Below are 14779 nucleotides of genomic sequence, written 5' to 3'. Positions count from 1 at the left end.
AAACGTAGAAGGTACCTTAAGTATGTCGCATGGCTTATTCTGCCAGAACAATTAAAATTGCATTTTTTTTGATAACCATTAGAAATTATATATCCAAATGTTATTCTTTTTTTTTTCTTCTAAAAATTCCATGTATGTGTTGATGTCATGTGTCGTTCCGTTTTTAATATATGCGTGTTAGAGAACAAACTGACGTTCCACGTAAAAGATGGGACTCAATAATAGTTCATGTTTAGTTTTTCTTAAAAGGTCCTTACAATGCATCATTATCTCAGTATAAGAGTTTGATTAAATTTTGAGTATGGTGTAGTGCGATACGTTTTAAATAAGATTATTCTTTTATTCATCAGAAGAAAGTCGAGCCGGAACTACCCCGTTCAAACGTTACGTCATAAAAAGGGGCGTTAACAATCAGATCTTCTTAAAAAGCTGGCGCGACTATTTCTCCCTCTCTTCTCTTGTTATCCTGATTACTCTTTGCTACGTGTTATTCTGTTCGTAAAAGACGGAACTTTACCTTTTTTAGCGCGCTAACTTTTTTCCAGTTTTCCTTTGTTTCAACTTTGTATTTTTATTAACCGACGTTTCTGCTTCAAGTCTTCAATATAATCAGTGGCACCTTTTTAAGCCTTGAAAAACCCTGTATAGGCTCGTGCACACGCATTTTTAATTAAATCGTTTTTCATCATTTTTGGAATTATCCCTTCTTCACCATTGACTCTTAACGATCTCGTTATCCGAACTAACTGAATTTGTTACGGGACGTATGGAGGCTCAAGTGCAGAACAGAGACACGGAGGACCGAAGTACAAAATAATACATTTATTTACAAACAAAATAAACACCACAACTGAGGACGCTCAACCCTACAAAACAGGCGAGGAAAAACAAACTAACTGACGAAAACAAAGAGCGATTAACAGCCGAATATAAACTAAAGCGTCGTGCTAACACGAGTTAAACTAAAGCTACAACAAAGCATAGGCAAGGCAACGGACTCAAAACGCAAGTCGAGTTGAAGGTCTAAAAACTAACACTTATCTGGACTTTAACTAAAGGAGGGGGAAGCAAGGCTGGTGGTGTCTGAACTGCCGATGATCCGTCGTGACGAATCCAGGGTGTATGCAGAGTAGAAGAGCTCCGTGGCTGCAGGGGATCCAACTGCACAAAGAACAAGTTATTAGAAGTTGAACAGCAAGACGTAGAAGCAAGGCATGTGCAGCGGTCAAAATACTGTTACTGAACACGGTCCGGCACTGGATAGCAGGCTGGAGGCTCCTTAAAAGCAACTGCTGCAGCCACTAACTCCGCTCAGCTGCGTCTCATCCCCTGATCAGTAATTCGCCACACCTGATTGTCCTGACACCACCAGCCGAGTTGTCACGGCAGTTCAGGACCGCACACTCTAAAAACAAATCTTTTGGCTCAACTAAGAAAATTAACGCAACTGTTTGCGTCAATCATTTTGAGTTGTGGTAACTTCTAATGAAATTAAGTTCAGTCAACAATCTATGTTGAGTTAGGGGAAATAGCTTTTCCTTTACAGTCAAAGGGATTTTTAATTACTTACTGGCATTAAGTTGTTGCAACAGCTTTTTCCACAATATGTAAAAGGTATTTTAAGTATTATATACTTAATAATCATTGTTATGAACATAAGTTTTTAAGTTGACAACTGTTAAAAAATGAAGTTGCTCCAATGCAATTAATCAATTCACCCAGAAACCAAAATCTTCGAAAAAAAATGTTTTATTCCAAAACATTTAACACATATTTCAATGTAGGGGAAAAAATAAACTTTCTTGCTTTCTTTTTTGTCACGCTGTCAGTTTTGGAGCTTCTTCAGTGGAGTTTAAAATACAAAAACGCAATCTGAATTAACTACGACAGTGCTCTGAAACTAATGGACTCCTCAGAAAATACCGTTCTTGAGACTCATTACTTTTGTGCTGGCTCTCAGTCCATCAAGTTCAAGAAACAGCTTCTGAAAGACTTCAAAAGTATATTTGAGTTCCTTGCAATAGCTCAGATTCAGAGCATAAATGATACCCATAAGCAAAGCTCAGCATCTTGGAATATCCTTTCCCTCAAGGAGGGAGCCACCACGATGGCTGCAGTCCTGTGGTCAGTGGACTGGTCACCGATGATGCCTGCCTCAAACTCGTCCATGTCCTTGTAAAGAAAATTAAACAATAAGTTAACGTGTTAGAAGTTAATGAACTGAACTAATGAATTGCTGCTAAATTCTTAGACTATTGCTTTTTAATGAATTGACATAAGTGAAGCCATTATTTATTTTATTTATCCCAGACCATTGCTATAATATTTGTTTTGTGGCCAGAAGTGCAACAGGTATAAAAATGAATTGACCCCAAGCAGTGCAGGATGTCTGCTCCCTCTGTTTGTACTGTGTCTAGTGTGAAAATAATTTTCTTTCAAGATGTTGAATTACTTACACTAAACTCTTTGAAAAGGTCCTCTTCCTTTTCTCCAAGGTACATAACAAGGCAGCGGATCGCCACTTCTCTGCGTACATCAATCGTATTGTCCTTTTTAAGATAAAGAAAGATAGATAGATAGATACAAGAACGAATAATCAATTACATTATAATCTCAATGAGTGACTGAATTTAGTTTGAAATGCAAGGTATTGGCAAAGTAATTATCATACCTCAAGAAATCTTTCTTTGATCCGCCTGATTCTCGCACCTGTAGCTCCTCCCCTTGATGAGACCACGTCCATTAGTTTTGGGGTGCAAAGGTCGAGTTTGCACATAAAGACAGGTTCAAGGCTTACAGTAGTGATTTTTTTGAATTCTTCATTTATCTGTAGAGCACATAAACAGAACATATTATTTCCTGCAGACATTCTAATGAATGAATGTGTTCTATTTTATGCATTGATGAGGATTGTTAAAAAAACAAAAAAAACAAAAGGAGAATATGCATTAGGCAAATAGGCAACACATTAACAACCAATGCTGGTCATGCAGCGCGCACTGGTCGCGGCTATAATGCACTTTTGGCTTGCTGTTTAGCAGGCAACTCGTTTACACATTTCAACAATTCAAAAAGCAGAAAAAACGGTCCAAAAACCACTCACAACTTGCTCAGCATGTTAACATAAGACATAAGAATATCTTCACAACCCCATTTTACATATTTCAGACCTGCAGAAGGGAGAAAAGAAAGCTCATGACAGGCGACGTTTCCTTTGGCAGCTTCAGTCCGAGTGGAGCATACCATACAACTATCCACAGTCCAAAGGCTTCCAACAGCAATTTGCCAACGGAACTTCAAGGCTCTTTATGTGAATGACAAAAGATTTTTAAAAATTATGTAACTGAATGCAATTACATTAAACAATGTAGCTAACAGTTACACAAACACAAAATGAAATCATGCACTTCCATAATGGAAAGCCCTTTCTCGCTGAGAGGACTTGTCATTTGCAACTTAATGATTCCTGTGCTAAATTAAAGGGTGGGATGGACAAAAAAATTACTGCTAATGCTAATTGTGAATAGCGTTAGCTACATGTAGAACATATTACATGAGCTATACTTACAGGTGTATCAAAAAGTCTAAAATCCATACACAAGTCCACTTTTGGGCATATCAGAATTGACAATATGCCAAAATACATTGTTTTGGTGGAATAAAAGTGTAAAAGAAACAAAACTCACCTCGAAATGTCCTTTGTGTGGTATTCCTTCAGCCAACCCCCAGTTTTAACCGTCAGAACTTGTCCGGGCATGTGGGTAGGTGAAATTTTGAACTTATGGTTAAACAAATTCAGTCATCAAACCAATTTAATTAAGTTACTATAACTTAAAATTTCTTTTAAATCAGTTTACGCAGCAATTTGCGTTGAAATTATATTAAATATTAAGTTGTCGTAACTACCAATATTATTAAGTCAGCACAACTCATGAACTTATGTTTCCAACTTAAAAGGCTTATCTAAATAAAGAAATGAAACATTTTATGTTGCGGCTATGCATTTAATTAAGTGGTGGTAACAGAGCCCCAAAATTACTTTTTAGAGTGCAGAAAGAGGACGAGTCTCCAGAACACGTCCGTTAATCTTCGGTACCCCAGGGCAGATTTGTTGATTCTACGACAAAAGTAAGACGCATATAACAGCTGGTGTCATTCACATGTGCAGAAGGGTTTGTGTCATATAATGTCCTTTTAAACTTCCCAGAGTTCAGTTTATCCTCGCCTTTAAAATTAAGTTTTTCATCGTTCATCCATCCTTTTGTTCCGAACTAAATTAACCCGTTTATCAGACAAACGTTAAACCACAATACCATATGTAGCACTTGTTTACTTCTAAAGTGTTTTTAACATAAACAAAAACCAACATTTTAATAATGAGAAACAAAAATCAGAAAATTACAAATTAAAGGAGAGAGAAATATTTAACTGATGATTGTATTTAATAAAAATCAGGAGACTTGGATTTTGATTTTAAAATAATTGTTTGTATTGGAAAAAAATAAGGAAATAAATAAATCAATAACAAATATTCGATTTGAAAAATAAATCTTCAGCTTTTCAAAGTTCAAAGTTCAAAATTGTAAATGTTCCTCCTTTGGAAAAAAACTATGTCTTTTAGTCCAAAAAACAAAAGTTCATCCTTCTCCTACCACTCTGGTAAGAGCTATGCAGTCTTGTTGAAGATGTTTTAGTAGAAAATGTTGTTGTTCCTCGTTGTGAGCTCGCCACCCGTGCAAGGGGGAAAAAAACCCGGCCTGCATAAAACAAGACCAGAGTCCAAGACAGTCCATCAAAATCTTCAACAATATTCAAATACATTACAGACAAGACAGGCAACGCTTCACAGTACAAAAAACAACTCACCAATTCCTGATTCAATCTCTTACAGAAGTTTACAAAAGTTTGTCGCTGTGATTCTCCTCTCCGTCTGGCTGTGTCTGCCGGTAAGCTTCCTGCTTCCTGTTTATGGCCCGACTGACGCCAATCGGATGTTCCTATTGGTCTATTTAAATCTCGTGAGATTGCATGATAACACTACACTTCATGGATTTTAGCAGTGGGAACGGGATAAGGTGTAACATCACTCAACGCGTCTGCATAAGCAGCAGACAAACTTTGGAACAGAGTTTGTACTACTGAAATCAGAGGATTTCCTAATCTGGAGTACTGCAGCCTTTTAGGTTGTACTCTATTTCTATTTTAACACCTGAGTGAATCCTCAGTCAAATCACTTGATGTGTGTAAAGGTTCCGTTTCATTTCCAAGCTTTCCATTTCCAGAGACGTTTTCCACGTCAGCTGGTGACTGTTCCATTTGAATATCCAATTTAGGTATATTTCCATCCACAGGTACATTTTCTCCATTCACAGGTAAGTTTTCTCCATCCACAGGAAAGTTTTCTCCATCCACAGGTAAGTTTTCTCCATCCACAGGTAAGTTTTCTCCATCCAGTGTTTGCTCCATGGTTAGGGTTTCAAGTAAAGGCTCCTCCATAACAGGTAAGTCACTTTGAGATGGTTGAGATCCATTTTTGTTTGAAGACTCTGCTTCCACACAAGGACCTTCTACGTCAATTCCTAATCTTTCACCATTGTCCACAGTAAACTTTATAGTCTGAGGAAACTTGATTCTTGAAATTCCAAAATCATAATTTTCATCATCATACTCATCGAAGTCATTTTCTGACTCAGGGGTTCTTGGGCAATTCTGAGTTTTTGGTCTCTGAACTGGGGAAAACAGGAATTTCTTCCTCTGAGGTCACAGGAAGAAACCCACAGGGCAAAAGACGGTCCCTATGAAGTGTTCTAGCAGGGCCATCTTTGTTTTCAGGTTTCACAGTATAAACTGGAAGATTTCCTGCCCTTTTCAAGACAACATATACATCACTTTCCAATTTCCATTTGTCAATCAATTTCTGTTTACCTCGAATTCTCACATTCCGGACCAGTACTCGGTCTCCCGCTTCCAGATCTGCAGTTGTCACTCTTTTGTCGAAGCGAATTTTGTTCCGTTCTGCAGTTTTCTGTGCGTTTCGAGAAGCTATGTTATAGCTCTCCTCCAAGCGAGATTTGAGGTTTTCCACATACTGAGAATGACATTTGCTTGATTTCTCTTTTACAGGTAATCCAAAAGCTATGTCAACAGGAAGACGGGGTGAACGTCCAGACATCAGTTCATAGGGAGTAAATCCTGTTACTTCATTTTTGGTGCAATTGTATGCATGAACCAAAGGTTTGACGTAGTCTTTCCATTTAGATTTTTGCTTATTTTCCAGTGTTCCCAACATGTTGCAGTGTACGATTAAATCTCTCCACAGGATTACCACGAGGATGGTAAGGTGTTGTCTGCACTTTTTGAATTCCAGCAAACTCACACAATTCTTTGATCAGTTTGGATTCAAAATCCGAACCTTGATCTGAATGTAATCTTTCAGGGATACCATAACACACAATGAAATGATCCCACAGACACTTGGCAACAGTTTTGGCTTTCTGATTCGGAGTTGGAATGGCAACAGCGAACTTCGTAAAGTGATCAGTTAACACCAAGATGTCTTTTGTATTGCTTCGGTCAGGTTCTAGAGAGAGAAAATCCATGCAAACAAGTTCCAGTGGATGGGTTGCTTTGATGTTTACTGAAGGAGCAGCTCTCTCAGGCAGAAATTTCCGACGTACACATCTATCACATGTCTTAATTTTTTGTTCAATATCAGCAGCCATTTTGGGCCAATAGAATCTTGAACGGACGAGATCAAGGGTTCTGTCAACTCCCATATGACCCATGTCATTATGTAAACTTGTCAACACAATATGACGCAGCTCCTGGGGAAGGACAAGTTGATAAAACATGTGTTTGCCGTCCTGTCTTTTACGATAAAGAATACCACTTTGGAGTTCAAGTTTACTCCACTCTCTTAACAACAAGCCAAGTGCAGGAAGCTCCTTTCTTAAAGTTGGAGGAATTGTTTCCCCCGACTCGATCTGGAGTATGATTTCCCGAATGATTGGATCAGCTCGTTGGTTTTCCCTCAGATCTGACTGAGAAAAAGAAGGTATGGTTGGTAAACCATGTTTATCCTCAGACATGTACTTGTCAGGAACAGCACTGACAGAATGCGTAAGGGATTCAACCAGAGTAAGGTTAGACTGGATGACAGGATCAGGACATGCTCCAACAAGAACACAATGACAAATAGCATCTATGACGTCTTTAGAAATCATTTCTGAACTGTTGGTGTCAAGATGCTGCTGAATAAATCTATTTATAAGATCTTGCTCTTTTTGAGATTGTGTATCATTCAGACAGTTGTCATGTGGTCGTCTTGAAAGACCATCTGCATCAAGGTTTTGCTTACCAGCTCGGTACTGCAGCTTAAAAGAATAAGTTGACAGTGCAGCTAGCCACCGGTAACTAGTAGCATCTAACTTGGCAGAGGTAAGTATGTTAGGGGGTTGCTGTCTGTAACAACAGTAAAGTCAGTTCCATACAGATAATTGTGAAACTTTTCTGTTACACTCCATTTTAGAGCTAAGAACTCAAGTTTGTGTGCAGGATATTTTGACTCACTTTGAGATAATCCGTGACTTGCATAGGCAATAACTCTCAATTTTCCTTCCTGTTCCTGGTATAAAGCAGCTCCCAATCCAGTAGTGCTCGCATCTGTGTGTAAGATGTAGGGCTTTTTGAGGTTAGCGAAACCAAGAACTGGAGCAGAGATGAGTTTCTTTATGAGAGTTTCAAAAGCATGTTGACATTCAGCTGTCCATCGACAATCAAAGGGTGTTTTGGATCATGGTATTGACCAGAAGTTCTCTTTTCTTTCTGTTGTTTACACAGTGGTGGATAACCTCGGGTAAGTTCATTCAATGGTTTTACAATGGCAGCATAGTCTTTGATAAAACGGCGATAATAGCCGGAAAACCCAAGGAAGGATTTCAGCTCCTTCAGGTTTTTTGGAATTGGCCAGGTTTTTAAAGCTTCAATTTTGTCGGGATCAGTCTCGACTCCATTGTCAGAAACAACATGTCCAAGGTAACGGACTGAAGATTGGAAAAATTTGCATTTTTCTGGTGACAATTTCAATCCATACTCCTTGAGGCGAGTGAGTACTTTCATCAGCCGGTGTTCATGTTCTTCAAGAGTTGGAGAGAATATGATTAGGTCATCCAGGAAAACAAGGACTTCTTTCAAATGTAACTCTCCCATGCATTTTTCCATTAATCGCTGGAAAGTACTTGGTGCATTAGTTATACCTTGTGGCATACAATTGAACTCCCAGAACCCAAGAGATGTAACAAAAGCTGTTTTGGCTTTGTCAGCTTCATCCATCTCAATCTGATAGTAACCAGATTTCAAATCAAGAACAGTGAACCATTTGGATCCATAGAGCGCTGAAAATGTCTCTTCCAGGTTTGGTAATGCATAAGCATCTCTCACAGTCTGTAGATTAAGTTTACGATAATCAATACACAATCTGACATCATTGTTTCGTTTCCGTACAACAACAATGGGTGAAGAGAACGGGGATTCCGACTCTCTTATAACACCAGTGGCAAGAAGCTCATTGAGGTGGTTTCGGACTGCCTCAAAGTCTCTGGGGTGAATGGGTCGGGCACGGTGTTTAATTGATGTTTCGTCGTGTAGTTTGATATGATATTTAACTTTATCTGTGCATCCAAAGTCTAAGTCATGCTGTGAAAACACTTCCGGCATTTGAAGAAGCTTGTCCGTAATTCGTTCTTTCCACTCGGCTGGAATGGAAGAATCACCAAAGTTGATCTTAAAATCAGACTTCTGTCTGTCATCATCATCGGTGGAAGCTTTCACAGTGTGCTGTGAAACAATGCTATGAAAAGCACCAAGTTCTGCAATGACACAAAGAGAAGGAATAAAGACATCTTGATCGGATTCATTCATGACCACTACAGGTACTTTGTAGGGTGCTTTTGAAGGAAGCGTAACCAGGCAACTTTTAACACACAGACCACCAGGCAAAGAAGATTGTGTGGGATGTTCTACCACCGCCCAGCGATCTGCTGCAAAAGGCTGAACCTTAGCTGAATCCTCAAGAATCACGCTGTGGCCAGCAGGAATGAGAGTTGGAGTTTTGCTCAACATCCTCACTATTCCCACTGTTCCATCTTGAATTTGTCGATGACGCAACTCAAGTGTCTTGATCAATGCTTTGTACCCGAAAAGAGTCGGTTGATGAGGTGTGTTACTATTGATGTAATGACTGTACAGGACATCAAGAGTGTTAGTTCCTATAAGAACCTGAGAAGGACTCCCTGGTCGTACATCAGGAACAACAAGAGCAAGTGTTGGAATGTCAAAGTCGGCACCAAGAAAATCATTGGAAAATGTTACATTCAATTCGACATAACCCAAATAGGGAACAGACTGTCCAGCTGCCCCTTCAACTTCTAACAAATCATCAAGAGGTTTGATCTGTTGATCAGACAGGTTCAGGTTATAGAAAGAAGTGGGAACCGTAGTAACCTGTGAACATGTATCTAAAAGGCAATTGCAATCTACACCAGCTATATTGACTAAAGCTGTGCATTTTGATCCAATTAATCCTTTTGGAAGTCTGGCAGTTCTGTTCTTTGCAGTGGAATGTTTAAGTTTTGCAGACCATTTGCATTTTTTCTTAGTAGGACTTGAATTATCAGACACAGTTCCTGTTTGTCCTGTCTGATTTCAGTTTAAAGACGAATGTGGATTTTCCCATTTCTGACATTTTGCATTGTATTGTTTACGTTTCTCTGCTACAAGCACAGGGTTTGGACAATTGTCACATTGGGGTTTAATATGACCATCTTCTCCACACCGGAAACAATATCCAGGTTGGGGCTTTGAAGACTTCAAGTTTGTCTTGGTCCATGATTGAGGCTTGTTGACAGATGGTAGTTGTTTAGAACTCGCAAGAGACAATTTGGGAGGAAAAGTAGGGTTTCTGTTTTTCTGGATGTCCGCTATTTGTTGAGTAAGTGTACTCAATGCATCAACCACTCCTTTCATTTCACTGTTGCTGTGGACAACCTGAGAATGAGATGTTACTTTTGGTTTGGCGCCAAGATGTTGTTTCATTCGCTCTGCTTTAGCTGCATCACGGTCCTCTTCAGTACGTAACAACAAAAGCAGTTCAGCAAAAGATGGTGGGTTTGCTTTCTTTTGTTTCAATTGAAGCTCTGAAATCAAGTTATTGTCCCAGCATCCTCTGCAGAATTGATTCAAAAGGTGCTTATTTACTGCTGATGCAGAAACACCACCCATTTTTACTGTTAGGTTCAAAGCTACCTGCAGGCGTTGCAGGTAAGCTGAGGGTTTCTCACCTGCGTTTTGAAACGTGTCCATGAATTTAGCATATAATTCATCCCCATCTTGCACAGTTCCAAACGCTGAGTCGAGTTGTTGCAGGTACACCTTCGGCAGAGTATCATAACTCAGATGTTTTACCATGTCAGCAGCAGGTGGAAGAAGACTTTTCAGAATCTTCCTTGATCGCTGGAGATCAGAGACAGAAGGATCTTTCATGATTAAATTCACACTTGAACGCCATGTGTCATAATCTGCCTCTGGTGAAGGCCGTGGCACTTTTCCAGAAAAAAACTCTGAGCCTTTGTGAAGACAAGTGCATTGAATTGTCATCACCTTTCACAATATGCTCCACAACATAATGATGGACTTCAGGTGGGTTTACTTCAACTGGAGGCAGCGAGTGAGTTGCACTGGCGGCAGGTTTAGTTGAGTAAGGCCTTGAAATTTTTAGTTGTGGCTGTGGTGAAATTTTTTCCACAGTTGCTTTTGGCATTTCCTCATAATCCTCTGTAGAATCAGGGCATCAGGATCAAGCTCTGTGATTGTTTCTCCAATCTGAGACATCATATGTTTTAATACTTCAGCAAAGTTTCTACCGGTCATTTTAGCGATTTGTTTTAAATCAGCTAAGTATGATTCTGTCTTTTTCGTTCCTACACTCACAGCATAAAGACTGGATAAACTACTAACAACGAACAAACATTTCTGATCAGCAGAACTAAACTTGTAGGGTAGTAGTGGTTCTAGTGCTAGCAAAGCAGTAAGTGAAATGAACTCTACTACTATGTTTTTAGAAAACTCTGACTCTGTTTCTTTAACAACTTCAATCCTATTTATTGATCCATATTGCTTTAGAAAATCGATTACTTCCTCATCTTTTCTGTGTTTGTTGCACCTTTAACTAACACAGCATTTGACATTTTAATACCAAGTCTCTCAAACACATCCATGATTAAATTATATCACTGAAAATTATTAATTAATCAATCACCAGAATCTCTCTCCTGGCTAGCTCACCATAAATAATGTAGCACTTGTTTACTTTTAAAGTGTTTTTAACATAAACAAAAACCAACATTTTAATAATGAGAAACAAAAATCAGAAAATTACAAATTAAAGGAGAGAGAAATATTTAATAAAAATCAGGAGACTTGGATTTTGATTTTAAAATAATTGTTTGTATTGTAAAAAAAATAAGGAAATAAATAAATCAATAACAAATATTCGATTTGAAAAATAAATCTTCAGCTTTTCAAAGTTCAAGTCCAAAAAACAAAAGTTCATTCTTCTCCTACCACTCTGGTAAGAGCTATGCAGTTTTGTTGAAGATGTTTTAGTAGAAAATGTCGTTGTTCCTCGTTGTGAGCTCGCCACCCGTGCAAGGGGGGAAAAAAACCCGGCCTGCATAAAACAAGACCAGAGTCCAAGACAGTCCATCAAAATCTTCAACAATATTCAAATACATTACAGACAAGACAGGCAACGATTCACAGTACAAAAAACAACTCACCAATTCCTGATTCAATCTCTTACAGAAGTTTACAAAAGTTTGTCGCTGAGATTCTCCTCTCCGTCTGTCTGTGTCTGCCGGTAAGCTTCCTGCTTCCTGTTTATGGCCCGACTGACGCCAATCGGATGTTCCTATTGGTCTATTTAAATCTTGTGAGATTGGCACCAAATACCGCGGGATTTTAACCCTGCAGTTAATAAATTTACTTTCAATTTAAATTAAATTTATATCACTTCTTAAGCAATAATTCTTAAGCAATAATTTAAAAAGGTTTTTTTATTTTACATTCTGTGACCTGGGTTACACATACTCAAGTCGTCATAATATCATTTAACATTTCTGGTGTTAACCTTCATCAAGGACATTAGTCACTGTATTTTGTTCCACGTCATAACACATTTCCATTCATGTCATTATCCTGTTATTGTTCATTTCTTTTCATAAATTTTTTTTTAAATTCAGAAACTTGTTCGTAATGATTCCTGGTTGTCGATTGGTCCAGAATTCATAATTCAGATATGAGATTGATTTAATTCATAATTAATAACTTTATCAAAATTTCATAATTAATAACTTTATTAATTCCCGTATTTAATATAGTTGTTCCTGGTTAGCCAGGTGGTGCCCCTGTTTTTCTTACAAGGTGTTAATAATCATTTAACATACATTTTTCACAACAACAGGTTATGTACATTTATGCTACATAAGTTTAAGTCTAATGCTAATGTTAACTGCACAGGTTTAACCTGTAATTATGTTTACTCTTATTCACATAGGTGGCTCCTAAATTTTGGGATTATTGTAAACAGAGGGGAGGGGGGACAGCGGGTGTGGACTGTAACTAATGTCTTGTGTCCTGCCTGTCTGTATACTGCATTGAATTTCCCTTGGGATCAATAAAGTATCTATCTATCTATCTATCTATCTATCTATCCATCTATCCATCTATCTATCTATCTATCTATCTATCTATCTATCTATCTATCTATCTATCTATCTATCTATCTATCTATCTATCTCTCTCTCTCTCTCTCTCTCGTTCTGTTACGTCTGTTCATTACTTCATTAAATTACATTACATATTAGCATTATGTCTGATTACATCTTAGTCCAATCACTGTCCACGTATATCTTCTCTGGCACTACAGTTGTAGTACGTTTCAATAATCTACTGCATGTCTGTTTACATGATATATGTCTGTTCACATGTCTGCTTTTATCTGTTTACATGCATGTCCTTTTACTGTCCTCTCTAACTCGGGGACAAATAAAGTTTTTTGAATTTGAATGTTTTGTAGACAAGTTGCCTGACAGCCTTCAGACACTTTCTGGAATGAGTCCTGCAAGGGCAGAGACTGAGCAAAGACCATCATGTTGTTCTTCCTACCTGTGTCCTGCAAGCATTCAGCCTCCTTCCACAAGTCTATGATGTTGAATTCTGGTGTACACAGGAGTGCAGGGTAAGGTAAATGTTTTTTATAGATACATTTTTTTTACAGTAGATGCAAAATAAAATTAACAGGGAGACTCATCTAAAACAAGCTATGCATTATATAGTCAAAATCAAAGTCATCTTTATTCACATCTGATGGACATGCATGCGTTCCTCTCTGAACCAGGGTGCTACGTATAAAATGTGAATCAAAATATATCTTAAGATAAATAAGATTATTATATCATATATTAAAAAAAGGTCAAGACCAGGTAAGTTATGTGTTAACATGTCTCAGAGCATCTTTGGAAAAATGTAGCAGCCTCCTTTGATGGGTTAGGTACAGGGACAGGTTGTGGCAGGGCAAGTGAGGAGGTTGGCATCTTGAACTGGATGTTCTGTCCATGCCCCTCTCAATGAGGATGGTGGGTGAAGATTTTCTTTTATATTAGACTTGATTGAAGTGTAATTCTCCTGTAAAGGATAGGGACTATCTGAAGACATGACTATACTAGACTTTTCTCCCCAGGTATATATAAGCCTTTCAGCAAAATATGCCAATTTAGTTAGCTGTGAAGATTGTCATTTTGGCTGACTGTGATACTATTCTGAGAACAAATGGTAACACACCTTTCAGTATTGTGACTTGCTTCCTTTTCACAATGTTTTCGTCAGGCTCTAGGATGTCACGGTGACACCTCTCCTGACCCCACGCCTGGCGCCTTACCTCCAGTGGCCCTGTGTGATATTTAAGAGAAAGGGAGAACAGATAGCGTTAATTAAACTAGTTCATTAGGACTAGGAATATTCAAGTGTACAAAGGCATCTATTCTCACCACTATGTTTGAACAGGGCCATCTTTTCAGTCAAGTGTGAAAACTACTTAGTCAGATGTTATCACAATTGTCAACATAGCAACTGAAAATATTCATTTATATTTGGCAGTACGTTGCAGGATGCTTTTAAATTTGAAACTCCACTAATTACTGTCATACAGTCATTTTTCAATCACTTTGTGCTGTACAAAGTGTGCTTGGACATAGGCAGGTATTTTACCAATGTTCAGTTGAGCAGGCATTGTTCCTCTTCCTGTTCAGACGACACCAAAGCAGCTGCAGCCATCAATGGCATCGGACTATAATTAAGTAAGCACTGTGAAACTAAACGGACATCAAAACACAAGTTCTTTTTCTAACTTCGTTCGGTGTTTCACTATGGGAATCGCCTTGGCGTGACCAATCTGGAAGCTCCAATGACACGTCTGTCAGAGACAGACAGGTCGAACTGTATTCGGGGCACGCCCCCCTCATATACACAGTCGACCCACCCACCTCAAATCATTCTCGCTTTCTTCCCGTGAAGATCTTACGGGAGCTCCCTCAGCTTATCTAAGCTTGTTGAAAGATCCCAGATGATTCACCTCACCACACCGGTCTGAAGAAAGGGAGACTGCTCATTGTCAACAGCTGAAGAGCTCAGCTGACACTTTTACTCCCTCACAGGAGAATTTTCA

The 14779-nt window shown here is 38.6% G+C and overlaps 1 long non-coding RNA gene across 1 annotated transcript; it reads right to left on the bottom strand.

Moving 5' to 3' along the window:
- Positions 1 to 2099: 2099 nt before the first annotated feature.
- On the bottom strand, positions 2100 to 3831 carry LOC306839813. The gene is made up of 5 exons (XR_013781262.1): positions 3687 to 3831; positions 3171 to 3304; positions 2672 to 2827; positions 2457 to 2549; positions 2100 to 2172 (listed from the first exon to the last, which is right to left on the bottom strand). It is a non-coding gene; the product is annotated as an uncharacterized lncRNA (long non-coding RNA).
- Between the last annotated feature and the right edge of the window lie 10948 nt (positions 3832 to 14779).

Source organism: Symphodus melops (genome assembly GCF_947650265.1).
Source record: "Symphodus melops genome assembly, chromosome: 18".
Classification (NCBI taxonomy): domain Eukaryota; kingdom Metazoa; phylum Chordata; class Actinopteri; order Labriformes; family Labridae; genus Symphodus; species Symphodus melops.
This window is presented reverse-complemented; position numbering and strand designations above follow the sequence as displayed.